This window comes from Erpetoichthys calabaricus, chromosome 1, assembly GCF_900747795.2.
Source record: "Erpetoichthys calabaricus chromosome 1, fErpCal1.3, whole genome shotgun sequence".
Classification (NCBI taxonomy): domain Eukaryota; kingdom Metazoa; phylum Chordata; class Cladistia; order Polypteriformes; family Polypteridae; genus Erpetoichthys; species Erpetoichthys calabaricus.
The window spans coordinates 256,392,434-256,416,572 of record NC_041394.2 but is presented as its reverse complement, the minus strand read 5'-3'; positions in this window follow the sequence as shown (position 1 = coordinate 256,416,572).

The following is a 24,139-nucleotide window of genomic DNA, read 5'->3' as shown; positions in this document are numbered from 1 at the left end:
TAATTTCATGTGTGTTCCGTGTCTACAACAATCTATGTAAACACATTGTTAAAACAGAAATGTTTTTCATGTTTTAGTAATAAATGACAAAATGTAGACATAAACTGTATAATGTGTGAAGGCTAAAGTCCAAATATCAAATGAACACTTTCACAAAAGGTGCAAGGATAATATGACAGCTTCAGTGGTGCAGCGGTAAGCACTGCTGACTTATAATCCAGAGGTCACGAGTTTGAAACCAGTTCCACCACAAATTTATCATTTTGAGTGAGCTGCTCTTATTGTTAATATTATACAGTAAAGACATACATTTGATTTGTGTCTGTAACAGCCGGTGTAAATTTATAGTACTTGAATCTGCCTTCTTGGTATCTCACTGTCACTTGAATTTTTTTTTATTCAGTTTTATTGAGTGTTCCTGCTTACTTTGAATTAGTATGCACCTTATGGTTCATGATGTCAAAGCCGCACTGGCAAAAAACATAGACATAGGTATATATCCATCCATCCATTTTCCAACCCGCTGAATCCGAACACAGGGTCACGGGGGTCTGCTGGAGCCAATCCCAGCCAACACAGGGCACAAGGCAGGAAACAATCCTGGGCAGGGTGCCAACCCACCGCAGGACACACACAAACACACCCACACACCAAGCACACACTAGGGCCAATTTAGAATCGCCAATCCACCTAACCTGCATGTCTTTGGACTGTGGGAGGAAACCGGAGAGCCCGGAGGAAACCCACGCAGACACGGGGAGAACATGCAAACTCCACGCAGGGAGGACCCGGGAAGCGAACCCGGGTCCCCAGGTCTCCCAACTGCGAGGCAGCAGCGCTACCCACTGCGCCACCGTGCCGCCCCATAGGTATATATGATATTTGTAATATTTTATTTTATGACCTTTATAGTACATTTTGGAAAACATAGTGGCACTGATGCAACATTATTCATATTATTCATATTCATTCGCATACCTTCTTGTGATTGTAATCACTGACTGTGCTTTTTTTTGCTTACCCAATCTCCACATTTTGGTGCATGGGGGTGTTTCTTTCGTACTCCAGGACATGCAGAGGAAAGAATAGTACAGAGTGGTCAGTTCCACGCTATATACAATCATCAAATTAAAATGTTAACAGTTCACACACACCCAAGGACCGTCCTTCCTACATTTACGACATATATCCCAGTGGCAATGTACACACTTCTCTCTATGCTGTGGTTCCTATTACATTGAAGGGGCACCTGACACTGACTGAGTTTGTTTTCCAGAGGGAAGTGGCTGTCTTGTAACATGCTCTTTTTCTTTTTCCATTGCCTTTTCTTGTAAGCGACGACAGTTTCTCTGCAAGGTGAGCAAAGAACACTCTTCTTTTCACAGATTTCAGAGGTGTGAAGGGATTTAAGGTGTGTCGGGTTTACAAGTTTTTTCATGGGCTTTGGTAATTCTAATGTTAATCAGCAGACAAAAAATCATGAGATACAATAATGTGATACAGCCATGACCAGCTAAATAGGTGGTTTTAAACTCAGAAGGCTACCATTTTCTTCATAACATTTCTTATTTAGAAGGCAATTCTTCAAACATGTGAGTGCCATCCGCTTGTCCAACCCATCCCTGACTGCTTGCCTTCATGCTGTTACACTGGCTCTGTCACAACCTTGCTCCTTTCTTTCCTTCCTTTAACCTCTAAACCCATCTTGTTCTTGTTTTCTTTTTTCTTTTCTTCTCTTAACCTCCCAACATTTCCTTCCTCTCGGACTCTACTTAGGCACCTTTTATCCCTGTGTGAGTAGATACCTTAATTGCATGAATGAATGTCCAGCTAATCTCCCCATCAAAGCCCCAGGACCACTCGTCCATGGAATCATGTGCACCTACGACTGCCCAGAGCCTGAGCATAGTTTTTAACTAAAAACACCCACATTGCCGCAGACGCTAAACTTGCTTTACTACACCTTTTTGTCTTATTCAAGTATTTCATTTAAACAGGCACTGTATGATGGATACATTGGTTCAAATAAGATCAGGTTAGCTGGGCATCTGTTGCTTTCTTTGTACCCTGTTATTATTTGGTTACTGCTGGAGGAAAAAAACAAATAATTATGATTTCTGAATCTTAAAAAGCAAGTCCGTTCTTAAATTAAAGCAAAACGTCCATTTTATTTACAGCAGTCATGGTTGACTAATTAATAAAACTACTGAAATGAAAACCTGAAGCCATTGTGTCCTTCTAGGATCATCTTACTGAGTTTTTCAGATTTTCAGTTACATCAAGTTTGTTATCATTACTATATCTGTATCATCCTCCACAAATTATTTAGGCTTTTTCAATTTTAAATCTTTTAATGAAATGTATGGATATATACATTGCAGTAGTCTTTTTTTATTTTTCAAATATGATCACTTCAAGACAATGCATTCTATTAATCCACAAAAACTTATGTCCATGGAATTACCAGATTAGAGGATGAAAGAATAATAATTGTTATTGGTATTATCCATTGGATTACTCATTATGAAGACAGCAAAGTGGGATTGTTTTTAGCACTGCTACCTCATTGATTCAGCATATGGAGTTTGAATCCCACACCAAGTTACTGTATTTGTAGAGTCTGCATGTTTTTCCATGTCTGTTTGGATTTTAACTCCAGGCTTCCTCTCATATACTAACAACACTTATGTTAAATTAAGTGAATGAGTGAGTAAGTGGGCTATTGCATGGACTGTGCACTATCCAGAGTTGAGAATGTTATGTTATGTTTACCTTCTTCCAATGGGCAGTCCCTTCACACCATCTTCACTGCCTCAACAACTCCTTGTATGTATTTTACTTTTACCACCTCAAGTGGTATAACAAGTAATGAGAATTTGGCAGCCCATGACCAAGTGAAAAGAAAACTGAGGAGACTACATACAGATAAAACAGAGGGATTGGATGGAGATATTCTTTCAGAACTTGAGACCTTTGCTGACCATCATTGTGGATTCTCTGTTACTTGTTTAGTCTGTCACTGAGACTCCAGTAAGTGCCATTGCTGTGTAAAACATCCAGTATTGTTCCAGTTCCAAAGAAAATGATTACAGGCCAGTGGCTTTTATGTCACACATTATGAAGATCTTCAGGAGGCTGTTTCTGCACTATATGAATCCTCTTGTAAAAGACGACTTGAACCCACTGCATTTATCTCTCTGCTCTACAAGCGTTATCATCATCTACACAAAGCTAGTAGCTTTGAGTGTATTATGTTTTTTGATTTCTCCAGTACATTCAATATCATCTAAACATCCCTGTTAAGGGGTAAATTCAGACATATGCAGGTGGATAAGCCTATGATATCCTGGATAAATAAATATTTTTTTCCAACTGCAGTAGACTGGGATTTGTGAGAGTCAAGAACTATGTTTCTGCTGTAGGTGTGAGCAACTCAAGGAACAGTATTGTCATCTTTTCTGTTCACCCTGTACACCTCAGACTATAAACATAACACCAGGTCACACCTCCTGCAGACATTCTTAGATGATTCTGCACTAATGGGGTGCATTGAGAAGTAGGATGAGAGATAACAGTTTCCAGTGGGGCCCATTGAGCATGTTATGCCAAATCAACTTTATTGATATCCTTGAAAAATTTGGAGGCTCCTGCATAGATGTCTTTACTCCCCTTTAAATTTTCTGTTCTTTTTTTAAAGTAGGGCTCTCTACTACTGGGAGAGGTCCAACACAGGGCGGAGTGGTGGCTCTGAGGCTAGAGATCTGCACTGGCAATCGGAAGGTTGCCGGTTCGAATCCCGTAAATGCCAATAGGGACTCTGCTCTGTTGGGCCCTTAAGCAAGGCCCTTAACCTGCAATTGCTGAGCGCTTTGAGTAGTGAGAAAAGCGCTATATAAATGCAAAAAAAATTTAAAAAAAATTGAACACCAGCTTCTCTTGAACCTTTAAACGTAAGAGCACATTTTGGAAATGAATGACTGGAAAAAAATAGTGGCAATGAGAAAAGCTTTTGTTAGCATCATTTAAAGTAGATTTTGTTGAAGCACAATAAGTGTTAAAACTATATTTCTTTTTTGAATTTTGAGCTTTATTGCCTGGCAGCACAGCTTCAAGATATGTCTTTCGATGTTACAGCCATACACTAACAAGGTACATACAATTAAACAACACAATACACAATACATGACACAACATTATATACAATAATGAAAAATATATTGCACGAAACACAAATATATAGAACAATATAGTAATGTGGAATTGCACTCCTGCCCAGTAGTATATCAACTAAGTCTTTATAAAATAAACACACAATATTTTTGATTGAATGGAGGACTTTAGAAATCAGGAAAAAAACATCATTGAAACTGAGACTGTGTTTAATCGTAGAGACTGCAGTAGGAAAGAAATTGTTTATGTGTCTAGTAGTTCTTACCTCTAGTGACCAGTAAAGTTTCTTTCATGGTAATAACTGAAAAAGAGTTGCCCAGGTGAGTGAAGTCTTTGCTGCTGTTTCCAGCATGTTTCCAGACCCATGATGTACACAGGACATCAATGAAGTCCAGTTTAAGGTCTGCAATCTTTTTTGCAATCCAAATAACATGCTGCAGTTTGTGTTTCAAGTGAGTAAATACCAGACTGTTAGGATGCTTTCAATAATAGCTTCGTAAAACTTTACCAGCTGTGACTTGGAAAGGTTAAACTTTTTAATTTGATGGGAAAAAAAAACATCCCCTGCTGTGCTTTTTGATAAGAGCAATTATGTTTCTTTCCCAGTTCAAACTCTGAGTGATACTTTCACCAAGAAAATTAAATGAGTCCACTCTGTTCATAGTGACACCATTTATAACTAGGAGTGTAGGAGGCAATGAGTGTCTCCTAAAATCCTCAATCATTTCCATTGTTTTTAAGGTATTCAAGTTAAGATTGTTAAGGGTGCACCAACTGGCCAGCCAGTCCACTTTTCAAGAGCTAACAATATTTTGCTTTCATAAATCTACCTTGTGCATATTGCTGCTGGTATAGTAATTACATGAGACATTTATGTATTATGTTACACAGTATGTACTGTTATGCATCCATATATTTTTGGCATAGTATTTAGTAGTACTTTTATTTTAAGCAGAAAAAAAGGAAGTGGGGACATCATATGCTATGAACAACTACTTGATGCACACATTCATTTTATACTGTATTAAATTTTATTTTGCACAACACCTTTATCAGCATGTACTATCATTACACATTTTCAAAGAAAACAAAAATAAAAGAAGTGTAACTCATTAAAAAGCTGGTAATGTGTGGAAACACTTTTGACCTCAGTTTGCATATTGAACCAGAAGTAGTTTTATAGACAGACCCAGGGAGACAGAGAGATGAGTACTAAAGCTAAATGAATGATATTGCAGCAACACAGTTTTTAAATAGCTAGTCCATCTGCAATAAAAGATCTAAAGTGCCTCAGACTTACAGAGTAAACAGTACAGACAGGTAATGTATTCTGCAGTATTGGAATTGAGAGCTTTGTCAGTTAAGGATGCTGCTTCCCCAGGGATTATAGAATATACATGCCAATGCTTTAACGTCCCAGAAAAAATTGCCTTATTTGAAAGTTTATGGGTTTGGTGGTTAGAGAATATTATTTGTAAAGAACTGCTAGAGGCTGTGCCATGAGGCTGTTTTTATATTAAACTACTTTTAATGATGAATTACTTTCTCAACTCTTATGCACAGGTGGCAAGCTATTGACAACAGGCATCATATTTAGGAAACTATGAAGCTTGTTGGATTTTTGTATTCTTTAGTATTATTAAATCTGTATTCTGTAGCCTACAAGAATATTTTTGCTGCCCTACAGGCACTTTCTTTAGTTACTTTTGGTGTGTTTTTCTTAAAAGCAAAAATTTATTCATACATTTATCAGTTACTACTGTAAAGTTGTACACCTGACGAGCTCCAATAAGGGCGAAACACATGTTGTATACTCTTTGTATTGTTTGGCAAATACTGTATCATATATAAATATATATCATATATATTGCAAATAGTCATGCAGCATTATACGAACAACATATTGTTCTATGTTAGTGAATAACATTTTAGCTTAAAAAAACCTCATAATTCATTAAAATAATGAACTTGATATAGCACCACCCTTTCCTGTAATTAATTCAATTAACACAGACATTTCGCTCTTGTCATTTTCAGCCATCATTATTTTTAGGATGCTTTTTGGTGATAATAAATTAGATCTTTGTCACATGTAATATTTTTAAGACCATCATTTAGCGTGGTGACATCAGACAACTTCAATGATTTCCATTGTCTTCTATGTTTCATTACTTGGCAGCACTACATATTTGTTTTAACTTAACTATGCACAAAAACAAAAAGTATATGTTATATGCAGCCATAACTGCATATAAATATAAACACCTTACTCACCTGCTTCCTGTCCAGAAACAAAGTATACATTTCGGAGTTCAATGCTGTCTACGAGGAATTTACTGCTTAATAAATATGCAAATAATTAACATATTGTAGCGTCTGCACCAAAGAATCACAATGGATAGAGTATCAGCTCTTTACATCACTCTTTGAGGTGGCTTGCTATCAGTTACATGCAGTGAGGTTCATGGCTGGTGAGGCACTGACTCCTTCAGAGTCAGATTTACAAATATATGAACCCAAAAGAGTAGCTTGTTCACTATTCAACTGGCAGCATGCACTTTGACTATTGGTTATGTTTCATATCTCATCAGCATACTTTACACACACATAGGTAAAGTTCATATTTGGTTAAGAAAGATTGTTACATTTATAGCGGCAAGAGAGAGTGGAGAGAGCGTATTTGCTCTGCATCCTCCATGTGTTCTAAATTTGCCGTTGCAATTCCACAATTCATACTCATTCAATACAAATATAGGTATTGAGCAGTGTACAAAAAAAATGGACTTCAATTTTGACCTTAATTGAAATATTTAGTTGTTTTTAAAAGCTTTTAATTTTTATGCTTTAATCAATTTTAATACAGCCTGTTCAACAAAAGGATATTTTATTTAAGGTCAGAATTTAGCTTTTAAATATTGGATTGTTTTTTTCTTAGTCTGATCCCATTTTTTATAAAATCGAAAACCGGTTATGGTCTTACCTTTAATTGTAAATGAAGTCCATGCGCCTGTCCTTCTCCACGAAAATCTCTGTCAATTTCTCGTAAAAGTCCTCCTTATTTTCCTTTAGTTTTAAAAATCTTAATCTTCCATTTTGGCAGTCAGTCGAAACGGAATAAACAGACCGCTGCAATGCACTTGACTTTCTGATATCGCTTACTCATTGGCGCCTAGAGCCTCTGAGTAGAAGAACAGCAGCAACAACAAGCACCTGTTTGGCTCACATCCACCCCATTCGATGCAACACGGTACTGTCTGCCTCACCTTCTGCCTTTTCACTGCAGTTTTATGTCTGATCATCAAGACTAAATATGTTACACATGTTCATTAAAGATATTAGCCAGACTGTGGAAAGTCAGGGTATATAATAAACATGTCTGTAAAACATTATATTGGCGACATACAGAAAGAGAGCAACAGGCACTGCCTCCCATGACCACATGTCCCTGCTTGCTATTCTTAAAAGGACTGTTCGCCTTTGCTGCACTAGTTGGAGAAGCATGAGACTTTGCAGGCTTGCCATTTATATAGGCTCCCCTGCCACCAGTGATGTAATCAATTGTGCAGCTGGTGACGAGAGTACATCAGCAGGGATTGTGAACGGTGTGTTGTCAAATAGCACAGCTGGGATGTTGAGTGTTGCACTGTCATGTGGTGCAGAAGAGGTGTTCAATGCTGGCCATTTGTAAGCAAGAAGGCAAACCTTTAGATGTACCAGTCTCTTATCTGTTTTCCTTCACTGAACTGGAGCTACAAACTACGTTCTAGGTCTGGATCTCAGCTTTGAGGCTCTTTGTCCGCCGCCACTTCACAATTCCTCTACAATCTGCCTTGTCATTTGTCCATTTTTCCACCAACCCTACTTCTCACTTAGAGTCAGCGTCAACTCAATCTCAGTCTGTTGCACTTTTCCCTAGCTTCATAAGCCCAAAGTGCCACCAGCATCCGTGCACACAGGCTAATGGACCTTAGTAGATGGAGAAGCGGTGGTGGAGCTGCAGAGGTGGCAGTGTGGCTAATGGACCTTAGTAGATGGAGAAGCGGTAGTGGAGCTGCAGAGGTGGCAGTGTGGTATAGCAGGTCTACAGGTCCCGTTCTAAGGCCAGCTTTAAATAAATAATCACCATGCTCGCGGCTTGGTGAGGGGGCGTGGTGGTAGTGTGGCTGAAGCGGTTCTCAGGTCAATTTGCGGTGTGGGCGTTTCTCACCTAAGTGCACAGGTGAGAAATTGTCTGCATCCATGATTGTTCCTGTGGCTGCTAATTTGCCACAGCTGCCATGCCCTCTTGATAAAATAGAAGCGCGAGTCGGCTAGAGGGGAAATAAGGAAAAAAAGAAAGGAGAGAAATGATCAGAGGTTGCAGGAGAAAGCCGGAAGTAGGAGAGAGAGAGAAAGCTGGTGTGGGAGAGCGAGCGAGTGCAGGCTCGCGCATGCAGCTGTGCAGGAAGCCTGGGTGTTGGACCGACACCCAGGAGTAGTAGTAGTGGCCGCTCCCGCTTAGTGATCATAGAGCGGGAGTGACCAGTGATGAAGGGCAGATGACTCTCCGCGTAAGGCTACAGAAGGCAGTGGGAGTCGGGACTTGGGACGTGGTGTCCCCAGCGTGGGAGTCCTGGTTGTTGGGGAATTTCAAGTCGTTGTCAGGAGGAGCCTACCGGAGCCAGGAATTGGTGAGGCAATCCTAACAGCTGAAGGAGGCAGAGTGAAGGACAGCTGCAAGTAGGGCAACTCCCCTGTTGAGAAGCCCAGATGGGGGAAGCAGGGGAGCCACCAGGTAGAAGACACCGGGCTTTTAAATGTTTTAAAAAGACTGCTTTCTGCATTATTTTAACCTCGTTGTTTTTAGAAGATTTTTTTTTCAAATGGTTTTTAACCTCCACGTTTCACAATTGTTTTTATGGATTATTTATTTAAGAAAGACTTTTTGAATCACTGAACTTTATATAATTTGAACACTGTTTTTGTTCTGTTTTAATAAATGACTTGACACTTTTGCACTATCCCCTTGCTATGTTGTTGCCTCACTGCTTAGCTCATCGGTAACATTACCGACAATGTCGGGTTAAGGGCTCCCGGACAGCAGCAAACCCGGAGTTGTTTGTTTGCGGAGTATGCAGCAAACCTGCATCGTCACAGGCAGTCGCTCAGCAGTCTTCTCCCCTGTACTGCTGCTGCAAACAGCACTCCAGATTATGGATTTAATCCTTGACACTCTCCAGCAGCTCATCTGAAGAGCCAAGCAGGTCTATTTTAGGTCTCCAAGGCACATGGCACTCTACTAAGTCAGACTGCAGGTCTTCTTTTCACACTTCTGACACTAACGCAGCGCCAGCAGAGAGCGCCGCAATGGATGGATTCTATGCTCTTTATGTGTCTCTTTGAGGTTGCTTGCTATCCTTAAAAGAACTGTTTGCCGCACTAGTTGAAAAAGCATGCAGCTTTGTAGGCTGTCCATTTATATAGGTGCCCCTGCCACTGGTGAGATAATGTCAGTGCATACTTGGGTGACACATCCCTGGCTGATGTAACTTGTCAGTGCTGTTAAAATATATTCTTTATTATTTCTAGGAACTGTAGATGGTTAAGGTCAGTATTTGTCTCTGAGCTTTTTATCAGCTTTAGGTGGAATTCTGAGTACTGAATTATGTTTTAAACAATGCTATATGGAAATATCATCATCTGTAAAATATGTTTTTTGTTTCTTTTAAGTAGTCATGTCTAATGGTCACTAGAAATTATTTTCCACAAGCGAAAATCAATATCTTAATTACAAAATAAAATAATAACATATAGCATTAAATACTAAAATTCATAAAATGCTTTCAGATTTTTTTTATTTATGAGTGAAGCTAGTGTAGAGACAGCTTCTCGAGTGAACTATAATGCCAACTTAATCATATGTAGTGTACTAGAGTGATTATCTTTTTGTATTGCTGTCAAATTCAAATTTTCATTGAAATTTAAATGCTCTTGTCAGGACCCCTTCAATTGTCTTCATATTCTGTTGTTATGAGGGCATTAGTAGATATTCACAGTTACAGCTCTTCACGGAAAAAGTAGGACTCTCTGATGCAGGAATATCTGGTTTTGCTTAGAAGGAAAAAGATAGATAGATAGATAGATAGATAGATAGATAGATAGATAGATAGATAGATAGATAGATAGATAGATAGATAGATAGATAGATAGATAGATAGATAGATAGATAGATAGATACTTTATTAATCCCAAGTCTTAGAATAAGATGAGACAAACATATCTTACTCTCCAGCATAATACTTCATTGAAACGGAGCTGCAATTTGCAGTTTGTAGTGTCATAACAGATATTGATAAATGGAAATAACTGGGATAAAATAATTTTTTTTAAATCCAATTATGTTTAACTGGCTAATCTTGCTTTATGTACTTTAAAAAAGGCTGAAACAAGTAATCAGAATCATCACATAAACAAACGATTGCAGAGCTCATTTCTTTCAAATTTAAAATGCAGGAACTTCCCTTTAACAGATAAAAATGTACCTATCATTTGCATGTGTCAATATGGGTTAACCCATGACCCAATTTATTGTACATTTCTGTGAAGAATTAACTAAATGCTGCCATCTGGAGGAATAATATTTCATAATATTCAAAACACATGATCACAAAATTCAGGTTGCCTCAAAAGACAGCTAATTAATACTTCAGTATAGTCCTAGAACCATTTACGATCATCTTAAAATGGCATTTGCAGGCAAACACTTAAAGCAGATTCCATCATCCTCAGCAAACAAAATGTAATATTTGGGTTAAAAATAAGAACGTAGTACTGATTGACTTTAAAAACTGTTTGGAAAGAACTTCAGACGATACATTAACACATTGTGAGCATGAATGAGTCACCTGAAATATGGGAAGCTGTAGGAAAGTAGAGCACTGCAGAGTCAATTTCAAATAATTAATGCCCATAGAGTTGTACTGAAAAGCAAGAATGAATGAGGAGGTCATTTAGACTAAATTTAATTTTTACAATTGAAGGTGACTCATGAACAGAACAAGGGAGAAACTTCTATAGAATAAGAATCACAGAACTAAATAAAAATCAGTAATAGTTTTATTATAAAACTATGGTGCTGACAAAGAGCTAACATTCTGCTGTCTTTGGTTTATATAGGATGAACAATATAACAGATATTTTAGGATGTTATTTTTTGTAAGACTAACAGCAGAAAATAGAGCTGGCTGTGTATTAGACATGGAGTCAGCGTAGTTAAGTTGTCTCATGTGTAATGTAATTACTGAGTTTAGTGTGAGTTAATGCATTCTAAATACTCTACGTGTGCTGATCCATTCTAAATGAAACTAATGAAGAGAGAGAACAGCAGTAATCCAGACAAGAAGTAATATATGTGTGACAAATGACTTCAATCTCAAAAAATCTGTAAATGACTTTCATCTCAGAAAAGAGGCAGTTTTATGAAAAGGGGAACACAAAGTCCTGACTTCAGCTCAGATGAGTCTAAATTCAGAATGCTGCAATTACAATGATTAGTCTTTTCTGCACATGATGGGATACTTTGTTAGGGTCTAATATTCAATGACAACAAGTCAAGTTTCATCATAAACCAGAGGGCAGATAAAAATCACTTCTGTTTTAATAATAATGAGTTGAAAGGAAACATCCAAATTATCTTTCTCATGGCTCATTTACAACAAAAAGACTTAGGCCATTAGACATTTATTTTTGTCTTTTGTGTTTGTTTATAAATAAAAAAGAACACAGACCCCCGTGACCCTGTGTTAGGATATAGCGGGTTGGATAATGACTGACTGACATTTTAGATTTCCTAACATTTGTTTTCCAAACAAATTAAAAGTTAGAGAAAAATGTTTGTATTTTGTTAAAGAAAGTAACATATTAAGTAATAGACCATTTTTCAGATAATAACTCTAAGGACATGTTGTACTGTGACAGACTCAGTGAATTAAACCTGTTTAGTCTTGAGAAGAGCAGACTGTGTGAGGACCACAAGTCATTGATAAAGTAGATCCAACAACATTCTTTCGGCTTAAGGGTTAATCACATACTCAAAGACATCAGTGGAAATTAATGGGAAGTGCATTTAAAACTGAAGTCAGGCACTACTTCTTTATGCAGAGTTGTGGAACTCTGAAACAAATTATCGAGACATGTTGTTGAAGCAGAAAACTTGATAACCTTTAAGAAAAATTTGTATGAGATATTCGGAGAGCTTAGGTTAAACAATTGGGCTTGATGGACTGAATGATACTCTTGTTTGTCAAATTTCTTATGTACTTATGTTTGGTTTTTGGTCCAGTGAGTAATTAAACAAAGATAACAAACGAGTGCTAATGACCAGTAGTTGATTGAAGCAAAATAATTAACTGAAAAAGAAACAGATGCAGAAGTGAAAGGCAACCAAACTAAAGGGTGTATGTGTGGCAGATATGGAAGTTTAACCTTTAAATCATGACTTTTTACACCATGGCCAGAGTGATTTTAACAACAGGACAGAAGTTGGTCATGCTTCATCAGCAAGGTGTCTCCCAGGTAAACATTTCACAACAAACAGGAGTTTCACAATGTGATCTCCAAGCGCTTCTGACGGTGCAAAATGAAACAGGCAATGATAAGGATCAGAAACATAGTAGATAGACATGGAAAGTGAGTGCAACAGATAAGGGATACATCAAACTAATGTCCCATCACCATCAGAAGAAGTCCCCATCGGTTCTGAAGTTACTGAAACCACTGGAACCAAAATACACCACTCTACAGTCTAAGTAAGTCTTGTCAGAAGTTCTCTTCATGGAGAAGTTGCTGCCAAAACATTATTCCTCTGAAGTGGAAGCAAAGCCAAGAGGATTACTTATGTCCAAAAACATGAGGACTGTGGTGTTGAACAATGGCAGCGAGAACTCTGGAGTGAAAAGTTCAAATTTGAAATTTTTGGGTCAAACAGTTTGTCTGTAGAAGAGCTGGAAAGCGCTAAATGAATGACTATCTGCAGGAATCAGTGAAGCACGGTGGAGGTTTCCTGCAAGTCTGGGGTTGAATGAGTTGAATTAATCTAATCCTCAACACTAAGAAGCATAAGTAGATTCTCATGCATAATTCAATACCATCAAGAAGGCGCCTGATTGATCCCAGCTTCATTCTGCACTTGGACATTGATCGCAAACACAGATGCAAGGTAAGAACTATCTTCAGCCAAAAGCAGAACAAAGAGTTCTGAAAAAAATATCACAGGATCCATAGAGCCCTGATCTCTCCGTTATTAAGGCTGTCTGAGGCTATGTGGAAAGACAGAAGCAAGAAATATGGGCAGAGAGTGCAGTGGCCAGTACTCCAACATGTTAGAGCACCAGCTCTTTTTTTATAAACCTGCACAACAATGATTTAAGTATTTGATTTTTAGAAAATTTTAATTTAATTATTTTTCAAAACACTTTTGCATTACAGAATGATTTTACAAATGCCCGTGACTTTTACATAGTACTGAGACTATGAATTTCCCCTTGGGATTAATAAAGTATCTATCTATCTATCTATCTATCTATCTATCTATCTATCTATCTATCTATCTATCTATCTATCTATCTATCTATCTATCTATCTATCTATCTATCTATCTATCTAGAAGACATACAAGTTATCATGGTCTACAGGTATTTAAGATCCTTTTGGTATGTTTTGATTATTTTCCCTAATTTTTCTTTTCCTGAAGTTATTTATTGTTATGTTCTTTTTGTCACATAGTTGATAATATCATCTCGTTTGCATTATTCAGGTTTGTAAGATGTACATGTATCAGCCTGTGGTATAGTAGATGACATCCTCCTTGAGGGCCAAGGGCTGCAGATGTTCCTTGTCTGAATTTTAAATAAAATGAAATTACCTCAGCAAAAGAAACAGAAGTCAATATTTATGAATCTTAGTTTCTCAGCAATTGCCTTCTCAGCTTTGATTTTTGTTTTGCCAATTTAGGAAAGGTTACCTGATGTATCAGACCTTGCTTGATATTTGTTTTCAATTTTGATTTTGATTTTTTAATATGAAAGGCAATCACATTGGTCATAACCTTTAGCCGATGAGCACTAATTAGAGATTTTTCATGTGTAATGTGCTGGAAATTAGGTCACTTGTGTTGTAACCATGATAAACCATAAAGATGTTGAAAAGGAGAATCTTGAGGGATGCCACCATTCACAGATATTAGTAAACTTGATTTAGTACTGCACAAGAATCACTGCACTTGAAAAACAGAAACACGTCAAAGAACAGATGGTGCATTATAGCAAGTGTTTCTTAAGCATTTTACAGTCTGATGTCTCAAAAGCAGCAATAAGATCAAGCACAAACAGTGCAAAGGAATATCCAGAGTCAACATTTATCATTCATGACATAGACAAGAGTAGTTTATCTCCAAACTGCCACAGATAACTAACAAATTGATGCAAACATTGCCCTTAAGAGTTTTGGGCATGAAAGAGATTAGAGTCGGGAAGAAGGCTGCTGAGAACTTATTGATATGTTAGCTCTTTAACAAATTGACAATTTGTGAGGGAGAAGGAACTGAAACTGATAGGATAAGGTATAAGGAAAATAAGAAATGAGGAAAGAAGAATAACCTAGAAAGTAATGTTTTCCCCTGGAATGAGGAACATCAGAGAGGGAAACTGAGATAGATGTGGGATACAGATAAAAGATGCATGTACAGATGATTCGTTCTCTTTTCCCTGGCTGTTATTGCTCATCTAATCACTTTCCTTTGGAAAATCCTCTTTTTATGGTATTTGTACAGCTTATCAAATGTTAACAAATAAATCCACAAAAAAGAAATCAGTAAAAAGAAAGTATACTCTCTTTGATGAGTAATACTACTGAAATTCTGATTTTAAGAGTGATGGGTGCACACAAAGTAAGAAAGTTAGAGGAGAACAACTTGCAAAATAAACAAAACTCAAACAAAATATCACTGTTCCTTTAGCACTACCTTCATTCGCCGCGCATGACATTCCTTGCATTGTTCGCAAGGTCTCTCTGGAGAGGGTTGCTGAACTTTTCACTTCCAGGACACCACATATAAAAATCAATGCTGACCTCTTCTCTTCCCACATTGGCATTCAGAGGTTATTTTTCACAGACTTTATGGTATTATCTCTCTCCCTTGCCTTTTGTCGTATTAGTATTGTAGTTGATTCTGGCAATAACCTATCTTCATCTCCGGAAAGCAATTATTTGTTGCTTTAGAGAACTGTATTTTTCCTATTAATTTTGCCTGCCCCATGACCATTCTAAATTTATTATATAAAAATATGTCTTTGAAAGTCAAGAATAACAGATAGGAGTACACCCATCCATCCATTTTCCAACCCGCTGAATCCAAACACAGGGTCACGGGAGTCTGCTGGAGTCAATCCCAGCCAACACAGGGCACAAGGCAGGAACCAATCCCGGGCATATATATATATGGTGCATTTTAAACTAAATTTCCTAATCAGTATCTATAAATGAATATACATACATTTAAAAAATCATTACATTTAGGGATAGAATCTTTGACCTCTCTCTTGCAGTCAAGCAAACAGAAGTGAGTGTTTCTGTTTATAAGTGACTGAACTGCAAAAATGAACAAAAGATAAGTTAAACAAGTGGTTACTACCATATTTATCTTAAATATTTTGATCGGAAAAAAAGAAAGCCATATGCTTCACTGATATAAACTTGACTTAAGTTGTCTGGTATATTTTAACCTACAACTTTAAAGTTGCACTCACTGCCTCTCATGCCTATAAAGGAAAGGAATGCCGCTGTGATTTATCATACTAAAGTACAAGTTTTAAATCTTGGCTGTGCAGGTTACTCACAGCATAATGACAATGACTGCTTTTTTCTCTGTAGGTGGCTTTCCACCAGATCTCTAGATAATCTCACCATAATTGCAAAAAAAGCCATTTTAGTATTAGATAGCTCTTGTCTATTCGTAGTCTTGATGCTTTGGCTTCCAATTGACCTTTTACGTGCAATTTTCTCAAAAGAAAAAAAATGTGCTACTGAAAGAAAGCACATACTAAAAAGCATGAAGAAAATCATAGACTTCTCTAATGGTAAATTCTGAGGTTCATATTTTAAAACAGAAATTTATCAAAAAGGGCTTTGAATGAAGAAAGTTAGTGGTTAGCTGCTATTTTTTCTTATTATTTGTTATCTTCCTGTTTTATATTTAAGTAAACAAAATCAAAAGGCTAAACACAATGGTAAATACAATAACACTGGCAAAATAAATTACATCAGATTCTCAGACCCATAAATCTAATTAAGGGTGATTGCAAGACAGTGCCAATAACACAAGACAAAAATCAACTCTGGATGGTGCGTCACTCCATCGGCAGGCATATTCTCGCACACATCAATGCTCATATTTACACTGGGCCATTTTAAATTCAACCATTAACCTACTGTAGCATCAGAGGTGTGACCAGAACATCATGTGTGTGTGGGCATTTGGCTTGTCTGGGGGGGGGGGGGGGGGGGGGGGGGTTGGGGCAGAAAATATCCATCCATCCATCCCCATTTTTGTAGGGGGGTCAAATAATAATAACAACATCTATATATATAAAATCCCTATGTGCGTCCAGGTGTCCGTGTGTGGGTGTCTTCTGGTGAAGTGCGCATGCGCGGGGCACGGTGCAACGCGCGATATTACTGTCAGAGAAAGTTAGAGACGTTTTACAGAAATACAACTCAGTATTACTGCGAGAGGAAATTAAAGGTACACAATACAGTGACGCATATTACAGCCACATACAAGCCAGTATTACTGTCAGAGGAGATTAAAGGTATATTACCGACGCGCACACCTGTATTACCGCCAGAGAAAATTAAAGGTATATTACGGACGTACAAGCCAGCGGACGTACAAGACGGTATCCTTCAATAAGGGCGCGCACAGGCATCCTTCAATAAGGGCGCGGACAAAAAGGCGAGCCTCAAAAGGGCGACCTCAATTGGGCGCAGCGAATAAAGGCGCGCGTAAATAAAGATCTGCACCTTTGTTGCTCTTCACATATTCCAGAGCCATTTGAATTAAATTATCTACGAACGCCTTTATTCGCCGCGCTCAATTGAGGTCGTCCTTTTGAAGCTCGCCTTTTTGTGTGCGCCCTTATTGAATAGAGCCGTACAAGACAGTATTACTGTCACAGAAAATTAAAGACACACAATACACGGCGGCAACCCACGAAGAACGGTCAGCTCAGCAAGTAAACATCAACAAAAGAAAGGCTGAAAGAAAGAAAAATACGACCAACAAAAAGAATGAGGTCAAAGTCCCTTGCCATTTAATATAGACTGTTCCTACTAATGTTTATGCACTACTGTTCTAGCGCCCGTTATTGTAACGGGCTAAATGACTAGTAGTTATATAAAACATATAAAAGCAAAAATTGTGGCATAAATCATAACCTATGGTTCAATAAAATTAACAGAGGCAATGGAACTTGTATTATTATTTTTTGTGAACAAATATAGAACTACGTCTACAAGGTAAATATCAATAAAGTCAAATGTATACAACATATGAGAGCAAGAACAGAAACGTGGCTTATTGTAGTCATGGGAGGCTATAGAACATCAGTTTCCAGTGTTTAACCTGGATAGTATCTACAGGACCAGTCTGCAGTGACTCTTGGCAAATTCTGAAATAAATTCATTCATGTCTAGATTTTCTGTGATGTTTTTCTCATGTGCCAGAATGACTACATTTCTCTTCCTTGAATGCAGCATTGTTCGGCGGAGTGGAGTTGAGAATGCGGTTCAAAGTAGAGAAAGAGTTTTCGCATGCAGTTGAAGACACGGCAATGATGAGTGCTGTGATGCAGACATGGCTCTGACGTACAGGATACTAGACTCGTGTTTCTGGAAGCTGCCACCGTCTTTTTCTAGAGCTTTTTTTCCAATTAGTGTAGCCGTGTTTGGTGAATATGTCCTCGCGGTCCGAATTGGAAACACTAAATTTGTGGCAGGCAAAGCAAAAGCTGCCATCACGGACAACAGAATATTCAAGTCATGGTTGAGACTGATATCAGCTTGCACTAAAACATCTGAGTGTCTTTCCGAACGCGTGCTTGGGATAATTAATTAAAACAGGCTGGGATGGGCTATCCATATTTAAGTCAGGCAGACCGGACTGTATATTTTGTTGAAGGCAGAGGTTTGGAGTACCCGACACGGGCGCAGAGCTGGAGGATTGTGTAGGCTTATCTACATCTTTTGGAGTTTCAGTCTCCCGTGAAGTGAAGTTTCAGTTCCCAACGTGAGTGCGCTGTGCTCCGTGTTGGTAGCAGCGGTGCAACCATGGAGCTGGCTCCACCATGGAGCCAGCAGCTTGCGGAGGGACAGAGGTTGAAGATGTCTGCTTTTTAATAAGCCACCTATGCATAGCCTTTGGTGTTACCAACCAGAAAATTAAAGAAGAATGGAACGTATACGCTGTTTTAATTAAAGAATGCGGTCAACAGGTTCAAAACGTGCTGCAAAGTGAACTGTGAGCAGCACGGTGCCTGTCTAGTGGAGGAGACACTGACGGATACGCCCCAAATTCAAATGGGCCAATTGGAAAGCAACTCAGTTTTGAAAATCAAATGTTATTCTTCTCCAGAGTTTTCATTGGACAGAAAGAGCATTTCTCAGGGGGAGCACGGCTTGTCTCTGGGGGGGGCAGCGCCCACACCAGCCACCCCCCATGGTCACGCCTCTGTGTAGCATGCCAATCTTATTTGATTTAGAAGAAAAACTTAAGTTCCCAGATAAATAAATAAATAAATAGACATGGTTAGAATGTGCAGAGACATAGATTTTCAACAAGATTCTAACTCAATACATTGGTTCTGTTATGCAGTAGCAGTAACCATTGCAAAAGTAAATATTTGAAGTTAATTTCAATATGAAAAAGCATTACATTTTGCCGTATAGCCTACAGTAAATAAAAAGGCTTAGCGACTAATACTGATTCTGTATAGGAATGGAGTGAAATGTTTAGAAAATGGGTAACAGTCTCCTTCAGCCCAATATTGGTGTGTCATGATTTGAAGTGTATTTTCATTTTTTGCAGTCATTCCTTGACCTTTAAAAATAAACTAGGCTTCATTTTGGCAGTTTAGGAAGCCAAGTATCATATTGATTATATGTATTTTTTTACTTAGACATGTTCTTAATAACATTAAATAATGAATATGTTTTCTACTGATGCCATTTTTTGTTTGATATGGGCGTCTCTATTTTCTGCATTTTGTTTGGTCTGGTAGTCAAGCAGTTGTTAGACAAGGTCAACTGGAAGTGTGCAACACGTCATCATCGGGTCAAAGGTCAGCATTGGGCACTTCTTGGTTTGATAAGGTTTATGGTTGTGACCTTGAATTCTAGTGTTAGTTTATTTGAGTTTAAATTAGGTTTCTGATTTGAAACTCTTTTCTGCCCCTACAAACTATGACTTTTGACTTAAATTTTCTCATTTCAAGTCTTGACTATGATTTTTGTTTCACATTTTGAGCTTTGTTTTCTTGATTCTTGTTCTCACAGCTTTGACCTTTGTTAGTTTATTTACCACAATCCGTCTATTAATTCTGTTTCTCTTTCTAAATTGCTGCTGTCCAAGAAATGTTGTTATTTAAGTGCATGCCTTCATAGCAGCAGCATGCTAGCAATTCATAAAATTTATCACCAATAATTATAATGGCCAAATTTACAAGACTCCAAGTCCTGGGGTGGTTATAAAATATGATAGATTAGTAGCTTCCCCATATATCAGATCTGAATCCAATAACACAGATTTTATATATATATATATATATATATATATAAATAGAACACGCTATTTAGAATAAAGGTACAGCATCAGGTAGTTAACAACTATAGGGCACATTAGAGTGGACCTGAATCAATATGTCTGTTCCATTTTCAACACATTACGAAGGCCAAGCCTGACAGATTCAGTTTCTTCTATGGGTACATTTTGGAAGATCTTGTTATGTTTGGGTTTTTGAGTTGCACAAAGAACAGCCAGCAAGGTGCTTGTAAACAAACTTTATAGTTACATTTGATTAGGCAGAATATTGTAGCCTTTATTAAATACACAGCAAACGTGATAACTTCTTCAGCTGTCTGATTCTAGACGAGGATTCTTCAAACTTAAAAGTGTTCAAAGACATCTTCCTCAGGGCTATTGAATTGTGAAGAGAGGAAGGATCAGCTGTGCCATAATCCATCTGCAAAACAGAAAGACTGTCCAAGCAATGAACAGAATATGGAGTAAGTTGCCAAGTTTTAAAGATTTACTGTTACTGTAAGATATGCAACATCACATGTACCAGCCACTGTGTACAGTTGCAGTTTTTATTATTAAATCAGCTCCAAGAAAGCAAAACTGCACCCCAATCATTCACAATATGTTCTTAAGCAGAAATACCCAAGAAAAAGACCGTTCAATGTCATGACAGGCATAATCAATAATATTTCAGTTACATCACAAGAAATGGAAGACTGCAACACAGTTCTTTGAAAAGTCTGAAGTAGAAAATAACGAGATAGATGAAAGCTATTCTGAAAGATACTATGACAGAAGAAGACATTAAAAAGCAGCTTCAGCATACCATCAGTAACTGACAGAAAGCCTTGGTGAGCTGTTGTGGATGGGGTTACCAAGAGTCTAAAACAACTACGTGGATACCATGCCATGCTAACAGAAATTCGGGGACTGTGCAGAATGTTTCAGAAAATACATCCATTGTTATCACAATTTACTTAGTTAAGTAAAATAAGTGACACATCCATATGCGTGTTTCACTTTCCTCAGAACTAATTCCACAGTCCAAAGACTGTTGTCAGGTTGGTTGGTGACATTAAATTGCCCAAATTATGGGTGTGCCTTATGATAGACAGTTCCTGCCTGGTATTTTGATTATATATGAGGATATGTATAATATGAAAGGCGTACTTTAAATTTTGTTTGGTTTGACTTGGTTGGAACAGGCTATACTGTACTTATCAGACTAATATTTCTTATCCTCATAGTGCATCTTTATTTAATTTCTTTTGGATTCTACTAAACATCTAGATGTGAATAATTAATTTGTACACTACAATTGCTTCCTTTTGTGTTTTGTCGGCAATGCCCTGAAAAATTAATGCTCTTTAAGTGTTTGGAAGAGGAGCAAAAAGAGTAATTTATATTTAACGCTAGGCACTTAAGCGAATTATGAATGTGACGTGACAGTATTTCTTCTATAATTTACAACTTCCCATTTTATGAGGATTTTGAAGTTAATCTGTGAGGCTATTTATTTGCAAATAAGCCATTATGTTAGAAACTGTGTTAATCGATAATAAATACAGCACTATGTAAAAGACCAGAGACCAGGAAAAAAATATCACCAGTAAAATTAGTTAAGAGAAATGTTCTAGCTTTATTGATAATTATGCCAAACTCTCTTTTTTCCAACTATTTATGAATTGCTTTTTCAGATAATGTTAGTAGCTCAACTGGGGAAGAGGGTAAAAGATTTTCAACAGAATATGTTAAGTCCCAGGTCCGACAGTCTTCATTAAGACCAGTTGCAGAATAATTCAGTATTGCTATGGATTATTAAATTATTTGGTAGAACTAGATAAGTCAAACAGGAAAGTGACAGCACCACACAAAATGGTCAAACAATACAGCAACTGGTAGCTTTACTTAATAGTAAAACTGTTCCCCTAAGCATATGAAAATTGCTAAGAGGAAAGTTAGAAAAAAAATCATCCACTTGTATAATAAAGGTTATATAATGTTAATCCAATATGTGTTCTGGATTATTTTTTTGCATATTCAGCCCTTTGTGCTGCACAGACAATGCTTATCTGTATTGTGAAAACTGGCAAATTTGCCAACTGTGTCTGCATTGAATGATAAGGTTACATTTTAATAAATTTTCATTTTCCTTTCATTTTTCATTGCAGTTTTCCTGGGTAAGGGTCACATTGTGGCAACAGGCTCAACTTCCCTATCACTAACAACAGTCTCCATTTCATCTTTTCTAATCTACTCACCTTGTTTTGGGTCTGTGTAACAGGGTTAAAAATATTATTTTTTAATTTTAAGGTAACTTCTAAAATTATTTTACATAAAAACACATATTGTCAATTTATGATGATGAAAAAACTGACATGACTCATTCTTCTACTGAAGTTTCAACCTTTATTGCTGAAATAACAGTAAAGAAATGAGAATAATTGGAAAAAAAGTACAATAATCAAAACAACAGTAAAATAATAACAACTGTGAAAATTAGCAACCCTTGTCGGTATCTTGTGTGACCATCTCTTGCTGCCACTACTGTTTGACACTTCTGGTGCATTAATCCAATATGCCACTGAATGTGTGGATGTGGGATTTTATCCAAATCTTACATATGAGTATGATGACGTTGATGTCCATTAACACTAGAATTACCAGAGCCTACGAAAAAACTCGTAAATCCGTCCCACCTTAAATCGCGTCTTAAATCCGTTTGCACCTCTCCGCCAGAGTCTTTTGTCATCTAAATGTGCTGATAAACACAAGCTACTAGCAGCCAGCTATTCCATCCCCCCACCGGCTTAGAACGAACTTCTCCTAGCTCATGCCTTGCCTTGATTTGATTACAGTATCTGGGATTGAAGTGGAGTTTTAGAGTGGGAATAATATAGTGTTATTTGGAATACACGCATTTAATGTGTGTTCCGTTTCTATAGTAGTCTGTGCAAACACATTTTTAAAACAGAAACGTTTTTCATATTCTAATAGTAAATGACAAAATGTAGGCATAAACTATATAACGTATGAAGCCTGAAGTCCATATATCAAAGAAACACTTTCACAAAAGGTACAAATAAGAGAACACGTGCGCTTTTATTCAAAAATATAACTGTACAAAAAAAAAAAAAGCTGCGTTAGCATGCCACATTGACAATTTTACTACAACTGCCGCGGTGGCATAATGGTATCAGCTCCTGACTGGGAATCAGAGGGTGGCAAGTTCGATCCCGCACGGCTCCACTTCGAGAAGTGAACTGCTCTTATTCTAACAATTTTAGAATAACAACATAAATTTGATTTCAGTCTGTAACAGCCGGTGTAACTTATGATACTGGTAAAGGTTAGCTTTTTTTTTTTTTTTTTAATTCACTTTTCATTCTCGCAGTCGCATTCAGAATCAATCCATACAACCCCATCTGACATAAAGACGCGCTATAGGTCTGCAGTGTACCACGATGCATAATACCGCCCCCCCCCCAAATGGGTTCTGACACACAAACGCTGGCGAAGCTGCCTTCTTCGTATCTCACCGTCACTTGAAATCACCAGTTCTTAGCATTGCACCACGCAAGCTGTCGTATCAACCACCAACTGTAACTTGCTTTCTTTATTCTTCGGTTGTAGTATTGAATAAAAGTGCACTTTTATTTATGTGAAACCAGCTGTGTCAGATGGGGTTGTATGGATTGATTCTGAATGCGACTGCGAGAATGAAAAGTGAATTAAAAAAAAAAAAAAAAAGCTAACCTTTACCAGTATCATAAGTTACACCGGCTGTTACAGACTGAAATCAAATTTATGTTGTTATTCTAAAATTGTAAGAATAAGAGCAATTCATTTCTCGAAGTGGAGCCGTGCGGGATCGAACTCGCCACCCTCTGATTCCCAGTCAGGAACTGATACCATTACGCCACCGCAGCGGTTGTAGTAAGAGTGTCAATGTGGCATGCTAACACGGCTTTTTTTTTTTTTGTGCAGTTATATTTTTGAATAAAAGTGCACATGTTCTCTTATTTGTACCTTTTGTGAAAGTGTTTCTTTGATATATGGACTTCAGGCTTCATACGTTATATAGTTTATGCCTACATTTTGTCATTTACTATTAGAATATGAAAAACGTTTCTGTTTTAA